The sequence below is a fragment of the Neopelma chrysocephalum genome, unplaced genomic scaffold, assembly GCF_003984885.1.
Source record: "Neopelma chrysocephalum unplaced genomic scaffold, ASM398488v2 Primary Assembly neopelma1_86, whole genome shotgun sequence".
NCBI lineage: Eukaryota > Metazoa > Chordata > Aves > Passeriformes > Pipridae > Neopelma > Neopelma chrysocephalum.
The window spans coordinates 5,087,968-5,113,888 of NW_020897748.1; the positions used below are offsets into that span (position 1 = coordinate 5,087,968).

A 25,921-nucleotide genomic window follows, 5' to 3' on the forward strand; every position below is an offset into this window, starting at 1 on the left:
TACAGAGATCTCTACTGAGCTACAGCAGATCCTTGTACTACGGACACAATCCCTTCAAATTGTCCTGAGGAAACACTTAGAAACAAAATCAGGTTGGAAAACCAGGCTATAAATATATTGCAGAAAAGCTTTATAAGTGGTTATGAGAGACCTGAGTTTCCTCTAGGAAGAACAGCAAAGCACAATACAGGCTCAAGGTACACCGAACATGAACTGCACTGGCAAAGAATGGGTGTTAAATAGGCTTCTTATGTTATAACCAAAGTAGCTCTAGAGAATGCCAAGGCTTTTTCCATCACAAGGGTGCCTTGGCATCCCCACACGCCACCTTCACAATAACTTCCATAACAGCGTCTGGAGACCTTCCTTTGCTTGCTCTCCAGACAATCTTGATCATCTGTTGCACCTGTATGTCCACACTGGTTCTCATGAGCAAGAAAAGCCTAAGTATGAGGTTCTAACTAAAATCTCCCTTCAATCCTCACCACTTCCAGTTTTTAAACTTCAGCTGGAATCCAGACCCCAGCACAGCTGACAAGTGTGTCAGTCACCTTCAGTGGATCACTGTGGCTACCAGGCAAATCAAAAGAGGGAGCACTTCCCTCCTCAAGATGTTCCTTTCCTCTCCCACAGCCCAACTCAGGCTGAATCAGAGCAACTTTATCTGAAAGACAGGAAAATAAATAATCATAGTAAGGACCGAGGGGAGAGGGCAACCTCCATTTGGCAACCAAGATAGAAAAAATGCAAGGATTTTATCACATTCTTGGAAAGCTACTCTATTAATTCAATTTCAATCTTTTCTGCTGCTTCTCCAATATTCAACTCCAATTTCCTCAGTCCTAAAAGCCTACTTATTGACCACCGTAGAGGACACAGAGAAGAAAACAATTCATAAAGCACTATTCATATTCAGAACTGCATAATGGGCCATACATCTTCAGGTATGACGTGTATGCATTGTAACCAGAAAATGTAACATTTGAAGTACCCTTAAATGTCCCATAAGTTATTAAATCTTTAGTTTTTCTAATCTCACCTCAGATCATCAAAGACTTAATAACAACTTACATATAAAAAGAGATGCATATGTTTTTCAATATGAGAAAATGCATGCAGTTACAAAGTACAACAGTGTTGTTATAAGATTAAAGTTCATTTTGCATGACATTTGTAGAAAATTTCTTTTCTGAAGTAACATTGTGGAACCCAGAATTATACCAAAACCGGAGAAGTACATTTTCCTATACTTGTGGGGAAATATTGATGGTGAGATTATCTAGGTTAATAATAGCAATGTGCTAAAGTAAAATGAAGAATATGCTCTCAATGATTCTGCATTTTGTTTGAAGTGTTTGCCTTCCCCCTAAATCCAAGACCTCAAACGCAATTTTTCATAAACACATAATTTACTACATATTAAATAATATTTCTTTACTCCAGATGACTATTAAAATTTTAAAGGCATTTTGTCCATGTCAATCAGACATAGCAAGAAAACTGCTTTTCCAAAATCTCTTAACAGAAGGGAAATTACTAAGTGCACTGCTATATATTAGGAATATTTAATGGTGACCATATGACGAGTGGCTGGAGTTCTAGTGAACATATACCTGTGTTTTGTTTAGATATAGGAAAAATAGACCTTTTGAACACAAATGTTTTTAATCCAGACAATACATTATGTCAGAGACATTTAAAAAAATTACTCTGTGAGCTAAAAATATGTTACTGCCAATTCTCCCTTCCACATGATCTGCAGGGTCTGGACTATATTCTGAGTTTGGGTTTCTTTTAGTTTTGGGGTTTGTTTGTTTTTTTAACCTACAACCAAGGATTAGCTTATTTCACTCAGTTTCCCAGTATTCATCCAAACATCTCAAAAACTTCCATGGTGTTAGTGATGTGTCCAGTATCCCTGTATATTCCCTTCCTCATCCCATCTCATTGCAAAATCACTTGTTGATTAAACAGCACTGTTTGCATATGTTATACTGGTTTGGTGCAGTATGGAGTTTGACTGATTCCCAAAAAACTGTTCCCTGCAGATACAGACAATATGCTCATTTCTCTCAAAATGAAGATGCCTACCACAACAGACTGCAAGTTTTGCCAAAGAAACACGTTCCTCTACAGAGAATTACTCCAAGCAGTATTCTATGGGCAGCAGGTTAATAAATAAAGAATATGGTCCGATGACTGGGTTTTTTTCTGAAAGAATCACGTATTACTAATTAGGTTGCAACTTTTTTTTTTTATTCTTTGTATATATTTACCAAGAAAAAAAATACAATTTTCAGTGTCAATGGCTTTGGAAGTGCATCCTTTATAAATGAAAATACTGGTTAGCTTTATTAGTTGGAACATGTTAACCACAGGCACAAAGAAACCATTGTGTTTGTCTGGTGGTTTGGTCAGAAGTTTCTCCCCTCTCAGTGCTTGCTGGAAGGATGCTTCTCATACAGTATTCAGAGCAACTGAGCAGTAGCGACATACCTAAATTGTGCAATGGATGGCATGTAAATTTTGACAGCTTTTTAAAAATAAACAAATAAAAGCACAAAGGAAGCAGGGGACAGTGCTAACAGATTACAAAAAAAAAAAACTTTGAGTAAAAGATATACAATAACCTAAAACATTTCCTCTAGACTAATGTGGCTGAGGGTGGAAACCCCTTAATTTTCATGAAAGGAAATGCATAAGATAACTCATGTACAATGCATTCAGGACATCAGTGCAAGTAATAACGTTCATATCAACTGAGCAGGAAAGCTGAGAAGGACACAGCATTTTTCTCATGGCTTTTACAGAAGGGAGGCATAGGGAAACTCTGACCCTGTATGAAAGTCTTTGAAGCTGCATATAAGCCTTCTCTAAAGCAGCCAAGAAACAATTTGTTGGATCTTGTCTAAACACTTACACACTTGAAATACAGTTTTGATTAGTCTGGTTGCATCTTTCTGAACCAAGCAATGTTTACAACATATATTATTTCTTTTGGCTTATATAACGTGTTCTATGCATTAACTTTCCATGTAAACAGCCAGTAATTAGGACCAATGTCAAGCAAATGTCCTCAATTTTCCAGTATCTTCATGACATAACACTTCTGAGACAGCAGATAGTCAATTAATCTCTCTTTTCCATGAGAGGCTTAGATGTGAATACAGCTAGATCCCACTTTATCCCCAAGTTGGACAAAGTATCTTTAAAAGAATTTTGTTGTAGCTTTCACGTAACTCCGCAAAATGCATCCATTTTGGACAAGGCACTATTAACATCACCCTAAAATGATGTTGCCTTGCCTTGAAAGTTGGATTTTTCTACACCATGGAAGCCCTAAAAACAGGTCACTAAAATGTAATTAGGAAAAGATGTATTATTTCAGAAGGTGGAAGACATCATCTCCAGAGAGCTGCTGAAAAGAATCCAGGCTAGTTTCAATTTCCATCAAAACAGAAGAGATCAAAGGATTGGATGAGCAGGAGAAAAACATACTAACTACACATTGTGAATATCAAAGCAGCATCAAAGACGTACAAGGCTGCATGTGCAAGGCCAACAGAAGTTCAGTCAGTTCCAAAAGCGTCTTATAAAGACAACTGCACTGGAGTCTTCTCCCAACAGCTGCGTAACTTCTGTCACTGCTGCCTTTGGCTCTTTCACTATCTACTACAAGAATGGGCAATTATGAAATGAAAATCATCACCCTTTCGCAGGCTGCAAATGCAGATATTTTAGAAACTTCTCTGTTTGTGTTTTGGGCTTTTCTTCCAAACTTTCCAGGCCATGGAAACAATCACACGTTAAATAAATGAAAATCTTCCTCATTAGTTCTGACATGTTTCTGTCATGTTCACTAACTGGAGATAAACCAAAACCAGTGGGAGTAAGTAAAAAAGAAAATTCAGCTTTGAGAACAAGCAAGAGTTCCCAACAGCAAGCCTGAAGATTCAGATATGACAGCCCACAATCCTCTTTGGATTGAGCATATCTCAAGGCCTCTCTGGTAAAATGGCTAAGCAAAAAAAATTTTTTTCATATAAGGGAATATATTTTGCCATTTAAAGTATAAGTTCATTTAATAAGATAGTGGAACTAACAAAAACAGACAAAAAACTAAAAGCAGATGCAATATGACAGCAAACTTTTCTCCCTGTCAGTATTTTGCAGCATTTGAAACATTTAAGCACGAATGAAGGAAACTCCAGGAGCCAAGCAATTGGCCATTCTGTAGACAGCTAAACGTCTCTCTCAGGAAGCTTTTCATGATATTCCATCTAATATTCCCTGTTTAGTTTATCCCTAGTAATTATTCATACTATATGCAGACACTTGTCATCCTCCCCTACCAACCCACTTAGAGAAACATAATCATTCTGTCCTGTCATTCCCCATCCTGTATTTACATTTTGTGTTCTTTCCACTGAATTCCTTTAAAGTGATCAATACTGTTCCTTTGCAGGCCTGAATATTAAAAGCGAAAGATGGACTTCCAGATGAAGCCCCAGCTAAGATATGTAAATTGCAACAAATCCTTGCATTTTCATTATGTGGTGGTGTGGCAGCCCAAGGAAGTTCTATTTCAGAAAACATCTGTATTAACCTGGGAAAAGAAGTGATTGAAAGGAATAGTTCTTGAAACTATAAGTCATAGAAAGAGCTGAAAAAATACTACATCTAGGGAATTGAAATCCAGATGCAACTAGCAAGAACAAAATATCTGAAAATGAGAGTTAGTGAGTGCATGAGAATGCCAACTGGCAGACAGCTCTCGGACCCACAGTAGCCTGCAAGTAATGCTGGCTTTGAGAACAGACTGGTTTCAGAAGAGCTGAATAGTTAAAGAGACTCTCAAATTTATTATCTGCCATTTCTCGTTTCTCTTTCTCTTTCAGGATTTAAAAAACTTGGGTCTCCTCTCTCTTGATACCCTCTGAAGTCATTCTTGTTTTAATTCCCTGTGCACATACCGTGATTCACTCCTCCCTCCATCCTTTTCCTTTACCTCCCCTTTGTAACCTCCTTTTTTCTGACAATCCTAATGCCTCAGTTAAACATGGCAAGAGTAAAGGATTTCTCTTTCTACTGCCCAACCATGTCACTCCCCAGGCCTCAAAATCCTCTTAGTGAGTTTAATCCCTCCATTTCCCCCACTTTGTCAAACAGCTTTCTGTACTTGCTCTGAACTTCTGGAACTTTTATTTTAAAATTGTACTTCCAAACTTTTTACAAAGCAGTATTTTAATTCTCCCTATGTGTCATTCACTTAACTCTTCTCGCATCCCTAGTTACAGCTGCAAAATCTTGGGGAGAGTAACTACCCTGTTATTCTGTTTAAGTGCCCTGAAAAGCCAGAATACTACAGCTAACTGAATATAGCAAAATTACGAGGGTAATCATATTCTTTGTTCTAGTTGAGAATGCAGCTCAGTCTCCTTTTCTAATTACTGGACTGTAAGTTTGGCAAGTACCAACTATTCCTCTGGAAGGTATCTGGGTTGCAAGATTCAGATACCTGGTCCCAGAGTTTTCAGTGTCTGTGAAATTCTGCCCTTCTACCAGCACAGATGGTACCTTTTCAGTAACATGGACTAAAGCCAAAGCAATAAACCCATTTCATTCATTCCTCTAGAACATCTTATCAGCTTCAGACTACCAGTCCTTTTTTCAAGGTGCTCAGTGACCTGAACCTGAAAACCAGCAAGGATGACCCAATGCCAGCAGGCAGTGCTGTGTCACAGCTGCAGAGGAAAGAACAGAACAGTCAAGGTCACAGGTGCTGTCACCACCGACATTCAGTGTGATGAAACGCTTACACAGTACTGGTTAAAATGCAACTAACTTCTGACTCCTTTAATAAGACTGAAAGTTGCCCAGGTTAACAGGATACTTTTCAGAAAAAACACTTCCTCCAAAAACAAAGAGTCCAAGTGCCTGATCCAGTGAATACAAAGTGATTTTGGTCCCCATTTTTGCTTTTAAAGTAGCAATGAGACAAAAGCTTTTTTTTATATAGTACGGTAACTAACATCTATCATAATGAACAGGCAAATAATGCAGCAGTAAACACCATCTATGAGCCCTGTTCAAAACATTTTCTGTACTGATAAAAATTTGCACAAGTTAAAAAATATTCATTGCCAAGTGAATTTCAAAAAGACACAATTTTGAATGAGTGAACACAGTAATTTCACATAGATAAAGTTATAACTTGCGTCTAGATTCAGAGCTGGCATCCATCGCATCTTTAAATTGCAGATTCTTCCTATCCCCTCCTTCAGACTTTCTGTTGGATAAATATCAAATTTTCAAATGTCCTCTCAAGAACATTTTATCCCATCTAATAAAGCTATGATAAGTGTTTAAACCTACTTTGAATCCTTCAGGACTCATGGTATTAATATTTCCCAGCTACATATTTCTCCATTAAAATTTAGCTGAATAGTGCCAAAATGCTCTTCATTAATATTGATTAGATATGTTTCCTTACAAGTTCATCACACGTACAAATGATCTGATATTAATGACAAAACTATAAAGACACCTATGTCTTTTATCTCCTGAATTCTCTCCAGCAAAGGTTATACAGTGGCAGTTCCTCACAAATTTCACTTGCCATTATACAGCCTATTAACTAGGTCAATTGAATGTTTATTAAGTTCATAATCAAAGAATTAATTATTTTTGTAGCTCAACAATGAGAATTTTGAGCTAATAACATTTATTATTTCAGCATAATTTTTAACAACTATAACAATGTTGAACAATAGTTCATTCCTATTCTCTTTCCTTAAGTCTCCTGAAGTAGCTTTACAAGCACAATCTGCTAGAAAAAGTTTTGAGATGAGGTGTAGTTTCTTCAGAGGTTATTTGTAAGGATATTTGCTAATAATTCTGAAGTGTAAAGTTATATTCCATCACAGTTCCTTTCAAATGCTGAGAAAACTGAAAAACAAAAGAAAGGGTTTTTTTCCCCTAAAATCATTCTGCTTTGCCCACTTTATATCATAGCATCTGCATTTCTGTCACTTTGTTTTTAATCCCTTATAAACAATTTATGAAAGCAGAGCAGTTCCCATGATCAGATTTTAAGATATAAGTATGATCTTTTGCCCCCTGCTTAAGCCCTTTATCATACAAACTGCAATCTTCTCACCCAATTTTTAAAGCATGACTATTGTCCATTATAAGACATAAGAGAAAGAAGTCAGAATGGTTCAGACGATAAAGTTTCTGCAGGAAGGACACAGTGAAAGCTAAGCCAGATTCTCCTGGCTGTTTTTTGCTTATAAAAATATCACACTTAATTAAGGGCCTTTTAAAAATTTTCTGACTGAGCATAATATTGGCAAAAACAAATCAGGCACCAGTCAAAACAAATAATCCCTTTGATTTACTACTCTGACGACTCTAACTGGTTGAGTGTAACTCATTCTTGAAAGAATTTCTCTCCCCAAATCCCACACTGTGAGTGGCTTTCAGCCCTGTTAACAAAGTGAAGTGGGCTCTGGTTTTCACGGGGAGGCTCAGTGATGTGGAGAACTTTGGCAGGGCTACAAAGGCTTGGCAGAATGGAGGCAGTCTAAACAGATACGGTTGTTTGGTTTCTTTGCTGGAACTGCTGAACACAGAAGTAAACTCCATGAACCCTGTTCGTTCGCTTGAAGTATCACCAAAGGCACAGTTCATGATTAAGTCTGCTTGCTACGGACAAAAACATGTTCAAAAAAACCTTTAAACAGTAAATGTATAAATGTTAAGTATTCTGTATGTACAAAAGAACCTAGCTGAGATGGCTAAGAGTCTAGAGGAAACCTGATCAGCAGAAAGGACACAAACCAAGTTAGGAAATCAAAATCCAGAATGCCTTGTGTTCTGCTGGAAAACATCATCAGAAGTGCTATTCTAGGTTAGGCACACATAGTAAGAATCTTGAAACACTTAACCTATAGCCTTGTCACAGAAACTTTACACTTGATTTCAGGGAGGAAAAATAAAAAAGGATCAAAATATTCTTTAAAACCAGTGTGATGCTCCAGGTGTGCGACTGTCTGTTATGGAGTAACCTAACTGCTGCTTCCTCAGCATCTATCTCAGTTCTCCCAGTTTCATGGAGACACTGTCTGTGCCATGGACTTCTAGAAACTAAACCTGGGGCAGACCAGGCATAACTCTACTGGTGCAACTGGGTCCTGAGCATCTCCACTGGGCCTCGTTCACCCCCCCTGCTCAGCTTCACAGGGTGAAGGTTCAACTTCACTGAGCTAATCTTGCAGACTTGCTATCACAGCTCAACAGGGTGAGCAAGAGCATACTAAGGTAATTCCAGTTCTAAAGTCTCATTGAAAAAGAAAGAAGGGTACGCATTTCTCCAGCACAATCACTTGTGGCATCTGAATAAATCTAGTTATTGAACCCACAATGTTCAAATTCTGTATGATATCCCAAGTGTCCCCCTTCTAAGCCACAGTAAAATTATTTATTCCATTAAAAAAGGGTACATTAGCTAGTCAAGTACAGAAAGCGCCATTTAAAATATTTAATTTCTCTAAAAACCTTTTTTGTTGTTGCATGATTTTTTTAGTAATTCAGTTACAGCTAAAGTGATTTGCTCCAAGTTACTAAACTGGTAATTTATTAATCATTCTGTCTAGCCTAGTGACTGCTGCACAAAATGCACTAAATAAAAGTCACAAACTCTTTTACCCTTGAGCAATTTTCCTTGGATACACAGCAATCCATTTACAGCATGTGGAAATTAGCTAGTGAAAGGATGATAACAATTTCTTTTCTGAGTGCAGCATCCCTGGAACCTCTCTGATGTACATTTTCAAACAACACAAGCAATCAAAAGTACTAAATCTACTTTCAGTTACAGTATTTTTCATTCTTGTAAGACAGAGTAAAAAGCTGAAAACAGTGTCACAGGCTTCAAAAGACACATCTATACAGTTAAATATTGATAATATGTTCAGTTAATGTAGAATAATACGGAAAAGTACACTGCATGGGTTAACACTGGTAGAGCAAATGGAGAAAAAATATGCCCCCAACCAACAGCAAGTGAATCTGCTGGATTTAATCACTGCACTTTATCCTCCACACATCATCATGGCTAGGCTTCACGAACGAAGATTTGGGAAGGGCTCTACCCACATTTGCTACAAGCGCACTGGTGGCTAAAAAGCCCAATACGAGATAGACAAGTCTGGTTGCAAAAGGCACAGCAGAAGGACTCCTTAGGTGGTAAATTCTGCAGGGTACGATTCTTTCTGTGTTGTCTTTTCTCCTCAAGGGTGATCCTGCGTGCGTTCTCAAAGGAAGCAGCAGCGTTATAGATGGTGTGTCTCCAGACCTCCTGATTGGAGGCCAGAGGAGACCAGTTATGTTGATCAATATGACCAAGGCTGAGATGTTGTTTCAGGGAGTCCTTGTATCTTCTCTTCGGGGCTCCTCTCTTGCGGCAGCCAGTGGCAAGTTCGCCACAGAGCACGATCTTAAGGAGGCGGTGGTCCTTCATCCTGGAGACGTGCCCTGCCCATCGCAGCTGTGTTCTCAGCAACATGGCCTCAATGCTCGTAACTGCTGCCTGTTCTAGAACAAACGTATTGGTCACATAATCAGTCCAGTGGATGTTTAGGACTGTACGGAGACAGCATTGATGGAAGCGTTCTAAGAGTTGCAGGTGGTAGCAGTAGATGACCCATGATTCGGATCCATATAAGAGAGTAGACAGCACTATGGCCCTGTAAACACTGATCTTTGTACTTTTCTTCAGGTGTTTACTTCGCCAAACTCTTTTATGGAGTTTTCTGAAAGCACTATATGCCTTTGCTAACCTGTTGTCTATCTCTCTGTCAATCTTACCATCCGAGGAGATGAGGCTACCTAGGTAATTAAACTGCTGGACTGATTTGAGCTCTGATTCGCCAATGGTGATATGGGGATGATGGAAGACTTCCTGAGGTGCAGGTTGATAGAGAACTGCTGTCTTCTTTAAGCTGACTTCCAGCCCAAAGAGCTCAGCAGCGTCTGCAAAGCAGGATGTTAAACGCTGCAGAGCTGCTTCTGTGTGGGCAACAAGGGCGGCGTCATCAGCATAAAGCAGCTCCCGGACAAGATGGTTTAAGGTCTTAGTGTGGGCCTTCAGCCGCCTTAGGTTGAATAGGCTTCCATCAGTACGGTATTGAATGTAGATACCATCTTGATCATTGAGGTCTGCCGTGGCCCTTTGGGGCATCATGCTGAAAAAGACTGTGAATAGGGTTGGTGCAAGAACGCAGCCTTGTTTCACACCATTGGTTATCTGAAAGGGCTCAGAAAGTGCATTGCCATGTCTGACTTGGCCGTGCTGATCCTCATGAAGTAAGATGATTATTTTAAGGAACTTGAGGGGACATCCTAAACGTTCCAAAATCTGCCATAGACCTTTTCTGCTCACAGTATCAAAAGCCTTGGTGAGATCAACAAAGGTTACATAGAGACCTTTGTTCTGTTCCCTGCACTTCTCTTGCAGTTGTCTGAGAACAAATACCATGTCTGTGGTACTCCTGTTGGCTCTGAAACCACACTGGCTTTCAGGTAGAATTCCTTCTGCTATAAAGCCTCCACACAGCTCCTTGAATAAATAGCTGTATAAGCCTTAATCAAAATGGAGTTTGTAGATATAATTTTGGATATAAGATGTAATTTAAATAAAAATCTCCACTAAGAAACTCATCTGGATTAGAATTTAAAGGAAAAGTGAGTTGCTCTTAAGTTATTGTTTTATAAGTATGTGCTCTAGTCCATTCCCAGCTCTGACAACATTCAGTGAATATCTTCCTGATTAGATTGCCAAAACCAATGAAACTCCATACCCAAGTATGTCAGATATATATTATTTGTGGACTGTCACACCCAGAAACAAAGCATCTTACGCAGCATAAATTTCTCCTGAAGTTTTCCAAGTCTTCTTGGAATAAGCAGGTTTTAATGAACAAAAGTATTCATATTGCAGTGCAGAACATGTATTTCCAGCCAAAGATTTTTCTCAAAGTATGCAAGTCAGGCTGTACAACTCAAAACTTTTGGCAACCAAAACAGAATTCAGCACATACTAATTATTTTTTTTAAATACAAATAAATTTAGAATACATTTTCCCTAGTACATAAGATCTCCTTAATCATTGTACCAACACATTTCCATGAATTTAAAAATAGAAATCTCAGTCCTCCTACCCTTTTTCCTGAGACTAAGTAAAGAAATAACCTCATTCACTGATTGGTTGGGACAAGGAGGATGCCAGCAGAAGGGAAAGCTAAAATTCTAATAAATGGATATGAAGTATGATTTTTTTTCCTTGGGAGAATTCACTTCATCAACTATATTCATTTCTTCTGGCCGTTGTCTCCTACCTGTCCACTGGCAGACATGCAACTGCAGAGATTTTGAAGAGTACACTCATGCAGAGCATTAAAGTTAAGGTACTAACAGCAGATCTTGACTCTCTATTCCGCAGAAAACTACTGCAGTCAGCTGAGCAATGGGATGGGAGCTTAGTACACAGGCTGCTGCTATTTGATATTTGCTGAATCTTTGAAAAGCTGCTTAATTTCCAGCATAAGAAAGAGAGAAAGAAAAAAAAGTATACAGATCAGCGTGAGTCATGGATCTGGCCTATTGTGTCCTTTAGCAAACTAAGCTTAAGCCAGTGTTTACTAGCATTATGAATATTTGGGCATCCGCAAGGACTACGAAATCCAAGAGAATCCCCAGGCAAAGCAATGACTTCATCCAAGAGCAGAATTTGCATGCTTGGACTGGGGACTTGGGTTTCTCTTTCTTGATGGGTCCTGTATGTGAACCCTCACAGGGATGGCTGCTCTGGGCTGTTTACCACCATGGGCATAAATTTCTCTACATGAGGAAATGTAAATGCCAAACTACTCCCCAGTGTAGTCATATACTGTTTGTTCTATAATCTATTTCAAGGGGACAAAACCATGCATGCCACCTCTGTCTTCTAAAAAATTTGTTTATTTTTTCTGGAGAAACAGTATTTACAGACGCACATGGCACTGTATTTCTATGTCAAAGAAAGTAAGATCGAAGAAAGTTACCCTTCTCTGGAACAGAAGGTCAGTGAAAGCCTTATTTCCTGAGCAATTTATTTCTACAGGCTTGGACCAACTTTGAGAACATCTCCTACAACAACTTTGTCAGAAAGGGGCCCATCATACAAGAAAAGAGGACCTACTGACTGTAAAGTTTTCATCCTGTGTTTTTAGATAGCATAGGCTCATAAAATTCAAGAACAGTAGAGCAGGCTCAATACCTTAAAGACAACTAAACAAGATTTACTAGTATTGGGTATGTATCTTCAGTAGAAAACAGAAGTACTAGGTTTGTTGGTTCCTCAAAATGACTTTTTGTCCCACCAGAACTCTCCTCTGCCAAGTTCACTTTCATCTACCTGTTCATCATTTATGAACTAATCTCAGCTAAGCACCAGATCAATACAATCTTGGTCCTATTACTGTAGAAATACGTGGTGAGGAAGAAAGAATATGTAGACTTGTTTCATTCACATGTTATTGGTGCCTGAGTCTATGTTGTCGTAACAGTTCACCTCACAATTCTCTGAGGTTGTTGAAAAGCAGGAAGAGAACAGACCTGCAGGAGTTTCACAGCAACTCATAGGGACTGTTTGAGGAAGGACTTAGAAGCATTTTGGCAGAAAACTCAGGAAGCCGTGAGTGTTGTCTCTTTTTTAACCATTAAGGCAGCAAGACAGGCGGTTTATCTTCTGACTTGGGCACCAACCCCGTGCCAATTCTAGAAGGTTAAATTCTGTCACGAGCTTATAGCACCCTTTGAGTAGTCCCTCTGTGGTTTTGCTTGTGAGTGAGAGGTTCAGGACAGAACAGCAGCTGGCACATTCAGTTTCTTTGGAGTTACTTTAATGCATAAATACCAATTAGGAGAAATGTTTCTCTGAATACTTCTCTCTCACATTTTCTTTCAACACATAAATTAGAAATGAGGTAAGAATACTGGGTAGGAAAAGCAACCCTCTGTATGTCACATTGAACTGGGAGGGCAGTTACTTAAAATTTGTAATTGAAATAAATGTGTCTCATATGGATAGCACTGCATGGATTACATCAAGGGGTCAACTGAAGAGGAAAAAAATCTCTTTAGAAACATATATTGAGAAACTCCGACCTCTGGCTGCTTTTCTCCAGGACCTGCCCTTGCAGAGTCAGCGCCCCCCAGCCCAAACCAGCCAGGGGAGTTGGAGAAGGCACGTTCACCCTGTGTGCAGGCACTCAGCAGCGGAACAGCAGAGCAGGCACACAGTTAAAGCATCACAAAAATAAATAAGGATGGCAGCAAGAAACTGTATGGGTATCTCAATACAGCTCTTCATTCAAAAATGTGCTCCTGGTCCACAAAATGACCCTGCTCATGGCTGAGCCAAAGAGCCACACAGGTCACAGTCTTGTGACCTGCACAGCACTTCCTTCCTCTTTGCAAAACTGTGGCCTGCCCACCAGCTGACTCACTTTGTTGACCACCAAAAAGATTTCCATAATTTGGTACTCTGCAGGCCACAGTGCGGGAATCTGGTTGTAGCACACAGCTAAACAATTCTTCCTGCATTTAATTTCAAACAAATGGGAAAAGGAGGACAGATAATCTACACCACTTCAAAAAGGGGCTGCAGTAAGCCAGATGGTGCGGATTACATCTTGGGGAAGGCTGCTGGTTTCTGATGACAGGATGTGAGGGGAAGTGAGCTAGAAATTCGGCAGCCCCCACCAAAGCAATGCAGTGCAATACCTGCTGTGTGGGTAGTGTTTCAGTGATACAGGTTGTACCTCCAGGTCCAAGACTGAAACAGGCAGTCACATCACGGTATCTCGAATTCACATTTGCTTTGGATTTTTAAATTTGTGATAGGTAGGTTACCTCTGGAGTGGTTTTATTTAGCACAGTTAAATATTTTATATCATTCATTATGCATGTGAAAAAGTGATGCAGAATTATTTCATTCCTTTGCTCACAGTTTGAGTAAATTTTGCTATCTATGCTACCATTTTTCCTTTTTATTCTTTTCAAAAAGCATTAAAACAGAATGTGAAAAATGGGGAAAAAAGCTAGTTACTTTCAGATACCTTTTCCAAGGTTCAAAGAAGATTGTGATAAACATTTTATATTTATCACTTTTTAAAATATTGATCTTATGTACTGATACACACCTCCAATCAATTCTAATTTCAACTGCAGTCCAAAATCATTAAAGATACATGTTTGCTACACCTGTGCTGGAAATAATTTTATTTTCTTCTAGAGGCAAAGATTTAATTAAATGTGAGACACTGCAGAGAAAATTAAGAGAGTTCTGAAAAAATGGAAGTTCTTCACAGGACTGTCTAGAGAACCTTTGACAAACTGAAGTTTCTTAATTACTAATTCAGTAGGTCAGCTTTAGAGCAATTGCACAACATTATGCTAATTGTTTCAGATAAATAATTTCTGTGGATTACGATCTGATAGAGATTATATCTGCAGTTCGTTTATCAAGGAAGAAGGGGACAAAGATGTCTCTTATTCTACACCAGAAGAGATGGATGGTTTGAGTTACATGATGGGAAAGACACCACATTATCTGAGTCACTACAGTCAAACCCCAGGTCAGCATTGCATCCATAAAGCAGCATGATATATTTATTGAACACAGTGCAAATAATACTTCGATCTCAGGTTCTGCTTGTTTCAACAGCCCAGTTTTAAATTGGTATTAACAATTACAATTCAAATTACACTCAAATATGTGCTTTCAGATAAGGGAAAAGAAAAAAATATAGCTTCTCTGCTTCAAAGATTCAACAATAGATTTTAAAGTGCTCAGAGAAGCAAAATGAAGTTATTGGAAATATGCTAGTATCTTTTTGCACCACCCTGAGAGAAGAAATCTTTATCTATTCCTAAAAGATAAACATTTAAATGAAAATGCAATTATAGACAAAGAAGATTTGTTCAAACTACTATAACTGTACTTACAGCAATTCATACAGTTTCAATGTCACTAGATTTTAACAGCTAAAATTACTGCAAGCTAACTGCTTGTTCTTCAATTCTTAGTGGCTTTCAGAGATCATCTTAATTAAATGCCTTAAGTGATTCTCAGTTAAGCAGGGGAAGGTTTGGTTGGAATTTTTTGTTATTTTTCCTTTAAACATACACAGCCTTTCCCAATTAGGGAAAAATTTCCTATTAGAAAACAAAAATGAAAGGTCTTTGTGCTTTCAACACAAACTTGGATTCCTTTACCAAAACTGAATTTAACAGGAAGTGATTTAATTTGACAGACATGCAAATTCTGCATTTCCCCAACTATATATTATTGTTTGGATCTTAAATAACTTACATTTGTGCTTTGTGATGTTGCAGAATCCTATGCTGAAAGGTCACTAGAAGAGCTTTAAATTGGCTACATAGATAATTAGAAAACAAAGACATCTCTTTAGTGCAGAGGCTTTTGAAACAAACAGCAGCAATTACAGCATGGCCAACGACCAGATGCTTGAGAAAGCATTTGCACTCATGGAAGATTGTCTAGATGCCTCCACTTATCTCTGTACAAAAATGTTCTTCAAGAGTGACTCTTCAACTCCCAAGTTGTGAATATGCCCAAAATATGTTTTCCCACAGGGCAGGACAGCTCTTCCAAGGAAGAGCTGCATGTAATCTCATGAGACAATTTGTACCATGCCTGTTAAGTCCTAAGTACTTCACAACTGCTTTCAGAAAAGAGGGGCAAGGATCTTGTATGAGGCATTTTTTCAGTGGCACATTGAACACTAAATTTCTGCTTCCCAAACAAAAGCAGATCACATTTCACCCTGATAAGTATGAACAGTTCCTATGAATTTGCCAAGATTATTCTGAATTGCTCTTTTCTTCTTCTGAGTACTTAGTACTTGTATCTTTCTGACTCTGGCAGCACCTATAATCACTTTCCCTCACCCTGGTCCTGTCACTACCAGATTCAGAAGGTCACACTGAAGTATGACTGTGAACATCCCCCAAGTTCTTCTTAATTCACAGAAAAACCTGCTACAGATTAAAGAAAATTGAAGTAATTTGAGTCTTAGTCACTGCTGACTTATAGCAAGGAGTAATCTCAAGCGTTCTGAAAGGCTTGCTACGTATTTTGCAGGAGCAGCGAGGGCTGTTATGTTGATCCCCAACAGGACATTGTGTGCATAACAAAGTCCACAGATAAAAGAATATAAAGTTAATATATTTTCATGCAATCTAGAATATTATCCTTACCAATTGTGTTGAAATTTAACCAATCTATCAAAGCCAGCTTATTTATATTTCTTTATACTTAGCTGTATCTCTCTCCTGAAACTCAGCATTTAAATTTGCCTAGGCAATTTAAAATTAAACTGCTAAATTAATCGATGAAAAAGTAAATGCACCACACTCAGCGGATAAGGGTGCAATCCAATTATTTTATTGAACTTATTTGAAGGTTGGAAACTCTAATGAATGAGAAAAAAACATCAGACTTGGGCTTGCTATAAATAGGCTTATTAACTATAGCCTATTTATATGCACAGCTGCAGTCTTCTAGAAGGACTTGCAGAACAACTTGTGGAATGTGTTAAGAGACAGTCAAATAAAGTATCATCTGAACATTAATTCCAGTTAAGTGAACAGATCCCTGGAGCACTTAACATGTAAACTAAGGTCAGTGGACTTCTGGCAGAAGTAGAGAACATAAAACCAAGACTTCAGGTTTACAATGCCAAGGAATAAAGTCATACAAGCAGAACAGACCACAAGCTGTAGTATCTGCTTCTAAGATAAGACAGAGAGGAACATCTTTGTCAACAGTTAAAGATATGTTTTTTCCTTTCCTTAACAAAGGATCATGTGACCTCAGGTCCTCTTCCTGATTATTTGAAAGGGGAAAGGAAAGGATGAAGGACATCGCTTTTCAGATCTCAATAATCACTCACTTGCCAAGAAGCTGGATCATAGAGATTTCCTTTTTGGAATGGTAGAATATGCTCTACTCTGCCAAGCAGAATGCTACAGAAGGCGGTGTCCTAAAACTATCTCATATATATATACACACATATATATACGTATATATATATATACACATACATATGTCTTGTAGCAACGAATTCCATTACAGTGAAAGAATATTATTTCATGAAGTACCTTCTCCAACAAGCAATATATTAAAACTTGGCACACGAAGAGGATGAGAAAAATCTTTGTCCAGCTGACATTACTGAAAGTAAAAACTAAGCACAATGATCATTACTCCAGGTACACAATCAAAAAAATAAAGCCCAGAATTACAGAAGTACTGACGCAGCATTAATATCCTTCCCTGTTGAGTGAAAATATTTAAAATACAGGGAGAATTCTACTTCTATTTGCTTATATGCACTCAAGGAAAAAAAAAACCCACTGATTTTATGCAATTTATGAAGCAATATGGTTTACAGATTATTTCATCTTACATCATGATATTATTCCATTCAGCCTCTATCTAACAATGTCTGATTAAATGAAATGGAACACCAGGGTGTTTTTTCTCAGTAATTTATACCAGGACATTGTACACTGTTCTTGAGACCAATATTTCACAATGATGGTTATAATTCAAACACTGTGATAGAAATCAGATGTCAAGCAATTCCATAACTATCAGAAGAATATGCATTTTAGTTTATTTTTGTTCAAATTTGTAAAACAGTCTATGGGATAAATGACAGAATAAAAACTAAAGTGAAAGCAAATGCAGACTGTGAGGAACATGCTTTTCAGCATGTATAAAGAAGCGAATCTACAGAACCTGTAGCACAAAATCCATTTTCTGTTAAAGACCCTCTAACATGTCCTTTTTTTCCTTTGCAACTTTGGTAAAGAAGAAATGGGATCTCAGTGTTAAACACATAAATCAGTTTACATTTGTGACAAATACTATTGAAAAGAGTCAACCATGTAAATCAGGATTTTGTCCAAAATTCCACTTACCTATTACAATTTATTAAAATTATATTTGTGCACAATGAAATTTTAGATAACTTACATATTACATCATGACATATTGTTGGTATAAGTACTGATAATAAATGAGAAACTCATATGAACAAAACTCATTCTTTGATGTAATTAAGATTTATGACTGCCAGCCTCACAAGACCTTTAATATTTTATTAACAATCATTTTGGACATATTTTACTGGGTTTATGTGTTTTACAGTGTATTTTTCTTTGCCAAATGATAATAAATACTTTTGCATCACTGCAACTACATTTACAATGAAGCTAGAGTAGCAAAGTCCAAGGCCTTTAACGTCTCAGAAGCTTGGGCAACTCCTTCTGGACAATGACACTGTATAAACTATATAACAACAGCATTTAAAAAAAAAAAAAAAAGGACAAATTATATCAACATTTTTAAGCATGTACTTTGTTAGTAAAGCAAGGTCTGGAGAGTAATTTTCTTAAAGACCACACCAACTGTGGTCAGCTTATTGTTTTCACCATCTCTCCCCACTCCCAGTTCTCACAAAACAGCAAAGCAATGCATAAAACCCTACAAGTCTAACCACAATTCTGAAGTTGGTTCCGTGTTTCATGGTCTCTCTGCCCACCAAAACTACGAACTCTGCTACACCCTTGAGTAACCATCTCTCTCAGTTGCTGCAATCACGCATTTCTTAGAGTACCACCTCCCCTGTCAGTATCTCAGTGTGATTAAGCAGACCAAGTTTTTTCCCCCTTTCAGCTCAGTCCCAACCTGATCATTTTACATTTCACTGCTTTTAGCATTTCCCTTTCACTTCATTAACCTTATTATGTCTGTCCACTATCTAAAATCTTACTGTCAGATCTTCCTCCACACTGGTCCTGTATGTGGGAATCTATGAATCTGTGTCGAACATCCCTCTACATCCAACCCACATGCTCTTAGACAAGCAGTTTTCTATTGGGATCTGAAACTCAGCTATCAGCAGAAAAGGAACTGATAGGATTATGTAGTAGGCCATGGACAGCAGGAGCCGGGAGAAACTCCTTACTCTGAGGAGCCTCATTACAAGACTTGTTAATATTTAGCTATGTTTGATTGTCCTGCCTCCTTCAGCAAGATATGAAAAGACTTTGTGGTGATGTTGTTAGACAATGTAGAAACCCTTTCCTTCTCTCCCTGCCATGTGGGAAAATATTAACGACCTTGTGTAATTGCAATAAAGAATTGTGTAATCCTTTAGTTAGCATAATCCGTCCCCCAGTTAGCATAACCTGTCCTCTTCACTAACATGTTCTGCCTCCAAGACCCTTATATTGTGTGTCACATGCTCAATAAATATTCCAGCTTCTACCCCTGACCTGGATCGCTTAGTTTTTGACCTCCACGGTTTTCCATTAAATTTGCACAGAAAATATGCATTTTTTTAGCACAGTATTCATCAAAAGACAAGAACTATATTGGTAGTCCTCCTTCTGTTGCACAAAGTTAAGCATACAGTCTGTACCTAACAAATACAAACATACAACAACAGGTATTTGACTATCCCTATAGTGAATAGTTGTTTTTAGACTAATCCTTGACACTTGGTACTAGTGTTTCTGGCACCAACTTATTCATAATAATAAGTAAAATATAGTTTCTTTTCTCCTTCCTCCTCAATACTGTGGTGTTTCTTACTTCATGTCGCAGACAAGTATCATCTGCCAAACCCATGACTACTCTTTAGATACTCTTGCATATCAGAATGCAAGAAAGATGCAGTGTAATTTTAGAAGATAACATTTTCAATGTGAAGAGAAAAAGCTTTTATAATCATTCTGTAAATCCTACGTGTATTTATAAATTATTACTGAAATTCAACCCCACAGTAATTCTTTAAACTGTTGTGTGGGAGTTGAGACAAAGGAATGGATGGAAAGAAAAAACATTATAGTGTATCTGTTTATAGTCACACCATCAAAAGGACTACAAAACTGCATGCTCTGATGAATTTGCTAGCCAACAGAACAAGCACTCTAAATGCTGTTTTTTAATTTCTAGTCTCACAGTTTAGTTGCTTGCAGTTTAGGATCCAGAGTATTTAAAACCTAACCAAACGCTCTGAAGAGTAGTGCACAGAGCAAAGGTCCAGCAAGTAGCTTTGGGCAGACACCAGCCTAGATTCAAAAAAAGAAAGGGGCTGGGGAGGGCAGCCAGCTGTCATGTATGTGGTGATATCTATGTCCAAGCTCAGGCGAAACGCAGAAAGCCCACTGTCTGAACATCAAGAGAATAGAAATGGAACATGTATAACAGGGTGACAGCATCACTCAGTTCTTCCAAACCCCACTTTACTCTAGTGAGGAAGGCCACCTCAATGTCCTCATCCCTTGACATTGTCACCCAAGTGCTGCAGTAATGTAGGACATCACCAGCTGCATGCCAGTGAACTGAGTCAAAGGTGCTGCTCCCTCTGGAGACCAGGCATTGGTGGTAACTAAAGCTAATACATTTTTCCCTCATACTGCAATGGTTCACATGCAATGACAGCAACTGTGTCCTCAGCTGGCAAGAGGAGAACTCTTTCAAAGAGTTGCTGGCTTGCCCACATCTAGTAGAGCACATCCTTTGGTTCTCCTCTGGCATCACCAAGCTGAGACACACAGCAGCTTCAGGTGTCTCCAAGATCAGTAGAGACCGCTACCACCTGACCCTCTCCCCACTCTCACCTGCCCATTTATAGATATGGTTTAGTCATTTTGAAAATATCTGAACTTCACAAAGGTCACACTATACTGGTGAAACCGAACTGATCCCTTCCAGAAAAATTATATCAGGAAAAAAATTTTTGAAAATATCTAAGTTGTTTTGGATCTTTTTTCCATTTGTACACATTCACTTGTTCTACCAATATTTCAGACGCACACCTCTAAGTAGTACTAAGTGTTTTCAAATGTTGCCCCTTAACAACCTCAACCCCATATGTAGAAATGACTTTTAAGTTGTAGCTATTGTATACCCAGATACCAAAGCGTCCAAAACACGACTGAATTAGGGTGCAACAGTCAATTAGTCAGAAGCCAAACTATGGACAAGTTCTCCCTACCAGAATTAAATGTTTTCAGTCAGCTCTTAGGTTTTAAGCAAGCAATTCAAGTTTTAAAATATTTGCCAAGTTTTACACCACAAAATCTAGCATGGACTTTAGTCTTAAAATTTGGTAGGCCCTCTGGTAGTTTAAATAAATAAATAAATAAATAAATAAATGGAATTATCAAGTTACAAAGAGAAATTTTCCTTCATATCAGTTTCTTATTGACTGTTTTCATCATGCCAAGACCTCTGTTTAAGAACAAATGACAGCAATATTGCCACTCCCATAAGGCATAGGATAAAAGACAACACTGCCAATTAATAGCACAAAATCCTGTTACTAATAAAACAAACACTTCCAGAAGGTACTACTTATTTCAGCAAACATAGATACAAATATGTTAAAGAAAATACAACATATCCTAACAATGCCAATGTTCCTTCTTCACCCTTTCTCTTGTTTCTTTTTCATCATTTCTCTCTCTACTTCTCCTTCCCCATCTGTCATGAAGTAATGGGCTGGCATTCTCAAAACTCTCAAAACCAAAACTCTCTAACAATCTCCTAATTCTTTTAAATACACTTAAATTCTAGCAGCAACAGGCATCAGCTTACAGTACCAGGAGAGAGGCTCACAGATTGCACTTAGAAACCCTTCAACATTTTGGAATGAATAGCAAAACAATCCACATGGAGAAAATGTGATAATGGAGCCATAACGTGATGGCATCAAGCTCCTAAAACATTTCTCCTCAAAGCTCTATTGTATGCATGATTTACTTTGAGCATAGGGATGTCTGGAAGCCACATCAAAGAGCTAATGGACAGACATTTTGTTAACATATGTAGAACTGATGCCAGGCCATAAAACAACATTATACTGAGTATTACACATCTTCAGAAAAGTCTGGTTGTTTTGTGTTTGTCTTTTTTTTTTCCTGGGGTTGGGATGGGCTTTTTTGGTCTACAAATTATTTCTTCAGTTATGTGCATGAGTGCCTAACAGGCTCAGGAGCCTGGAAAATTTTTATGTTCTCTTGTTCCCTGGATCTTTGCCCAGTATCACAAAATCTGAGAGAGGGCTGATCTTTGAAATAGGGAAAGGAAGAAGAATGAAGAAGTAAATAAGCAGCTATTTCCTTTGCAGAACAGATTCTGTTACATCAATCACAGGTTGGTAAAGACCTTCACAAACTACTACCTTAGCATCTCTGTTTCTCAGATCATCCCTAGGACTGCTACTTTCAAAGGGCTGTCCAAACTTGGCTCTGAGCTACAGTACATTCCTCAATGGTCTTTCATGCTTGTGGTGTTCAATAGAGTCACTTTTCAAATGGTACATACTGTATATATGGCATTCCATAAAAACAGGAAGCAAAAAGCTTTGTAGAGTGAATTCCTGGAACAGCTCTTCAGGATTCTGAAAAAGCCACTTATGAGCTCATCTGTTTCTGCTCTAAAGTATTTATGCTAGATCACAGAATAAAGAGCAACCATTCAATTGATGTACGTGTTAGGGCACTTAGGAAACAGTTTTTTATCACTTAGTAACTGTAGGATAAGTAAAACAGCATTGCACACCAAGAAATACATAGCATGGAAAGACACTAAAAGTCAGGATTATATAGAAGAGTTATATCTTTATGCACTTTGATACCTTTTCACTTAAGTATTTTGTGGTTCCATGTTTGGCACATTAGGTACATTGAAGCTAGATTAACAACAAACGGCTGCTATTTATAGCATCTCCCCAGAGTTAGGAACAGTTGCTGCTGCACTTTAGGATCAATTATGTTACATCTGTATTGAAATAAGAAGACAAACGTTTTACTGCCAGCTCTGCCTGAATTTCAAATGAAAACCACATTAGTTAACTTGTGAATTTCTCAGTCAGTCTCCAGTGTCAACTTACATAGTTTAAATAAAACATCTCACCAATGCACAACACAGTACAAAAGGATGCTAACAGCACGGTCCTAGGTGCAATAGTGTGCTTCAAATAATCCTCCAAGATAAAGACCAGGAATGGTCTGCAAAGGTCTCTAGCCTGCAGTAGCCTGGACCTCAGCAAGTTCTGCCACCATACTTTTCTCATTTCACAAACTCTTTGGCTCAACTGTCAGTAGTCATACAAGCTTAAATATGTTAAGTCCAACAACCCACAGGTTTTCTAGTCATGCTGCTGTCCTAAGCACTGTGAGAATGGGACCCCAAGCTCAGAAAGGCTGCAAGGGCATCAAGTCATAGCATGTTTGATCCCACTGCTTCCCATCTGTTTATAGGAAGAAATCATAGAATCATAGAATCAGCCGGGTTGGAAGGGACCTCTGAGATCATCAAGTCCAACCCTTGATCCAACACCACTGTGGTTACTAGACCATGGCACTAAGTGCCACATCCAGTCTCACCTTGAAAACCTCCAGGGACGGAGAATCCACCACTTCCCTGGGCAGCCCATTCCAATGCTTGATTACCCTCTCTGTGAAGAATTTCTTCCTAATATCTAACCTAAACCTCCCCTACCAGAGCTTAAGATCATGCCCTCTTGTCTTACTGATAGCTGCCTGGGAAAAGAGATCAACCCCCACCTGGCTACAACCTCCTTTCAGGGAGTTGTAGAGAGTGATGAGGTCTCCCCTGAGCCTCATCTTCTCCAGGCTGAACAGCCCCAGCTCCCTCAGTCCCTCCTCATAGGACTTGTGCTCGAGTCCTTTCACCAGCCTTGCTGCTCTTATCTGGACCTGCTCCAGCACCTCAATATCCTTCCTGAACTGAGGGGCCCAGAACTGGACACAGTACTAGAGGTGTGGCCTCATCAGCGCTGAGTACAGGGGGAGAATCACTTCCCTGGACCTGTTGGCCACACTGTTCCTGATCCAGGCCAGGATGCCATTGGCCTTCTTGGCCACCTGGGCACACTGCTAGCTCATGTTCAGCTTCTTGTCAATCCAAACTCCCAGGTCCCTTTCTGCCTGGATGTAGGGCAGATTGTTGATGTTGAATTCATTATCCTATAGGCACAGGCTCACCTCCTTTGGGCACCTACAGTTAATCGTGCCTCAGAAGCCACTAAATGAGGACGTCAAGACTGATGAGGATGGTGGATGTCTGTGCTCAAAACATGCACGGTCATGCCTGCTCTGACATTAGCAAGGGTCTTGTCTGGGGAGAGCAGCCCTTTCCTAACTTAGAAGTAATAACAAAATGATAAACAGAAGAAAGACACTAGTGAGACACTGAACTTCACTGACAGCATGACAAAATCCATTTCCTTTTTCTGATCAGAAGCTTTCTACACCATCTGAAAACTTGACACTGCAAAGTTGCAATTTGCAGTAGGTTTCACTGTACATTTTTCTTAGTTGAAGCATTTGCTTACTGTCTACTGGCTGGCCAAACAGAAAGGAAACCTGAGGTATCAGTGGGTTAATTTTTCAAAGGTACTTGTGCATTCAGTACAGAGCTGCCTCAAAAAGCAACAGGACATCTGCACTCATGTCACATCATCGCCTCTGAAGATGAATGCATCCCTGAGAGCTTGATGCTTCACAAAGCAGTAATCACATTTCTTTTACTGCTTTAAGTTATTCAGAAATGTAAATGTGTTGAAGTTAAGCATCGGTGCCTAAAATAAGGTGTGCTGGTTTGACAATTCTGAGTAGCAATTTTGGTGATATCAAACATTTCTTGCAGCAGCAATGACTTTCAGAACACTAAGTCTAAAATACAGCAAACCTTTGGGAAAATATATCAGAAATATGTCAATTATTTTTTTTCTGTTTTCCTTACCCCCCCCCATGACCACCCCAATTGCTAAATGCAAGAATCCACATAAAACACTTGGAAAAATGATTGAAAAAGGAGGAACTGAACTGAAAATGCTACAAAAGTGGTCAAATAAAGAAAAAAAGGAACAAAACCAAAAAAGAACCCTCCAAAACCCTCTTAAACAGGGAAGAAAAAACAATAAATTGCTTTCTCCTCCAAAGGATTTGAGTAATAATATTTGACATTGCTTGTTACAGATAAAACTGTCAGACAAATATTATTCCAGTACATGGTGATTATTTTTCTTAAATACGGTAAAATCTCATGGGAGAAGTTAATGAATTATTCATAAATCAAGCAGTATATTAAATTCTGGTCAATATATAGATGAACACAAGCACATCTAAATGCGCAGTTACATCTCAAACTGAATCACTTTTCACCAGACTTCTTCACTGTCCTACAGCGACTCCCATTTTCAATTAAGTTCCAGGATTTTAAGTTATAATTTGTGGCAATACCTGTGACCAGTTATGTTTCACAGGCTTCAACCTAATTTCAAACTGTTTTGCTTTAGACCTTTGTAAAAGCAATACCACCCACTACTGATTTCTCACCCAGAGTTCAGAGATCCAGATTTGCTTTTGTTTCAGTTTTAAACTGAAATCCAGCCTGTGGAAATGGCACCTTTCTGTTCCCCTGGATTTGTACTGCATTTTGAAACACTTTGGCATAAAAAGCATTGTAAGAGTTTGGGTCTGCAGTGTATTTTATTGCCTAAATACCTAGATGGTTCCTATTCTTACTAGAGTAACGCAGTGGAATGAGTGGTGTGAAGCATCCATTGAGGCTCCAAAAGGAACTGAGTACTAAAAAACTTAAACATTCACTTGTTTTATTTTCCTGTTTCTTGGTTACATTTTGAAAGTGTGTCCACTACCACTTCCATTAACATCAGCAGGGGGCTTGTAAATAAGCCTTTACCCAGTGTTTCAAAAAGATTAGCTTCTCGGTGGAAGAAGCAA

General features: G+C 38.5%; 1 protein-coding gene across 2 annotated transcripts in view; it reads right to left on the bottom strand.

Annotated features, from left to right (window-relative positions):
- The window catches only part of CPQ (carboxypeptidase Q), a 154,447-nt gene that overhangs the window by 71,499 nt on the left and 57,027 nt on the right, over positions 1-25,921 (bottom strand). The gene's annotated exons all lie outside the window — the stretch shown is intronic.